General features: G+C 49.0%; 1 protein-coding gene across 3 annotated transcripts in view; it reads left to right on the top strand.

Moving 5' to 3' along the window:
* The window catches only part of LOC107745457 (signal transducer and activator of transcription 5B-like), a 31,919-nt gene that overhangs the window by 26,027 nt on the left and 3,927 nt on the right, over window positions 1-1,965 (top strand). The gene's annotated exons all lie outside the window — the stretch shown is intronic.

Here is a 1,965-nt window from a genome sequence, read left to right as displayed (position 1 = left end):
GGTGCACTCCAAGGAATTTTGTACTGCTGACTCTCTCCACAGTCGAGCTGTCGATGGTCAGTGGGGGGTGTTAAACAGAGTTCCTCCTGAAGTCTCAGTTTATGTGCATATGGCAGAAATGTACAGAAAAATCAATTAAAGACGTAATCAAACAGACGATGAACACTATTAACAGCAATTATTATTTGATGCAATCAAACTTATAGCAAAATGTGGTAGTTCTGTATGTTGTTTCAGGGTTGGCATCATCTGAGGTCCTCTTCACTTCCTCTCTGTAGGGTGTTTCATCATTGTTGCTGATGAGACCTACCACAGTTGTGTCATCAGCAAACTTAATGATGTGGTTGGAGCTGAACTTGGCAGTGCAGTCGTGGGTCAGCAGCGGGCTGAGCACACAGCCCTGTGGGGCACCTGTGCTCAGTGTGGTAGTGCTGGAGGTGTTGCGGCTGACACGGACTGACTGAGGTCTTCTAACATGTGTCACAGATCAGGATTGGTTTGTGGCAATAGACCTGAAGGATGCATACTTTCATGTCTCAATCCTAACAAGGCAGAGGCCGTTTCTTTGGTTTGCCTTCGAAGGACGGGCATATCAGTACAAAGTTCTTCCCTTTGGGCTGTCCCTGTCTCCTCGCGTCTTTACGAAGATCGCAGAGGCTGCCCTTGCCCCTCTCAGGGAAGTGGGCATTCACATTATCAATTACCTCGACGACTGGCTGATCCTAACTCACTCGCGAGAATTGGTTTGCGCACACAGGGACATGGTCTTCGACCACCTAGCCCGATTGGGACTTCGGGTCAACTGGGAAAAGAGCAAACTCTCCCCTGTGCAGAGTATCTCTTTTCTCGGTGTAGAATTGGACTTGGTTACGATGACTGCACGCCTCTCTCAGGATTGTGCTCAGTCAGTGCTAAAATGCTTGAGGGCTCTCAAGCAGAGAACAGCGGTCCCTCTCAAAAACTTTCAGAGGCTCCTGGGGCATATGGCGTCCTCAGCCGCGGTCGTGCTGCTGGGACTGGTGCATATGAGCCCGCTTCAGCCCTGGCTTCGTACCCGAGTCCCGAGATGGGCATGGCGTCAGTCCTTGGGAGGACATATCTTTTCTACAGGCAGGAGTGCCCTTAGAACAGGTGTCCAGACGCATTGTTGTTACAACAGATGTTTCCAAGACAGGCTGGGGCACCGTGTGCAACGGGCATGCAGCATCAGGGGTCTGGACAGGCCCTCGACTGCATTGGTATATCAATTGATTGGATTGGATTGGCCTTGAGGAGGTTTCGACCCTTGATCCAAGGCAAGCACGTGTTGGTCCGGACTGACAACACAGCGACGGTTGCATACATCAACCACCAGGGTGGTGTTGGCTGCCATCGCATGTCACCCGCCAACTCTTACTTTGGAGCTAGCACAGACTCAGGTCTCTGCATGCCACTCATATCCCAGGCGACCTCAATCGTGTAGCGGATCTCCTCTCACAACAGGTCTCGCTCAGGGGTGAGAGCTGTAGAGCTGCATTGATGTCTTGCTCTGGAGGCAGTGTTTATGCAAATTATTGGGCCCGAGTGATGTCATCTGGCAACTCAGATCCAAACGAGCCATTTTTGGAGCTTGATTAAATAAATGCTTTGTTTATAATGACGATGATGTTTTAAGCTATGAAACTTGCAGGATGTTTTAAAGGGGTCATATGACGATGCTAAAAAAGAACATTATTTTGTGTATTTGGTGTAATGAAATGTGTTTATGCGGTATAAGGTTAAAAAAACACTATTTTCCACATTATTGTTTCTCCTCTATGCCCCGCCTTTCTGAAACGCGTCGATTTTTACAAAGCTCATCGTTCTGAAAAGCGAGGTGTGCTCTGATTGGCCAGCTATCCAGTGCGTTGTGATTGGCCGAATACATCCTCAAGCGTGTGACGGAAATGTTACGCCCCTTACCATACTGTGATGCCGTGTCAGGCC

The sequence above is a fragment of the Sinocyclocheilus rhinocerous genome, unplaced genomic scaffold (genome assembly GCF_001515625.1).
Source record: "Sinocyclocheilus rhinocerous isolate Xijiao unplaced genomic scaffold, SAMN03320098_v1.1 scaffold2754, whole genome shotgun sequence".
NCBI classification, from domain to species: Eukaryota; Metazoa; Chordata; class Actinopteri; order Cypriniformes; family Cyprinidae; genus Sinocyclocheilus; species Sinocyclocheilus rhinocerous.
Note: the sequence above shows the minus strand (reverse complement) of the source record. Positions and strands in the feature narration are given on the sequence as shown.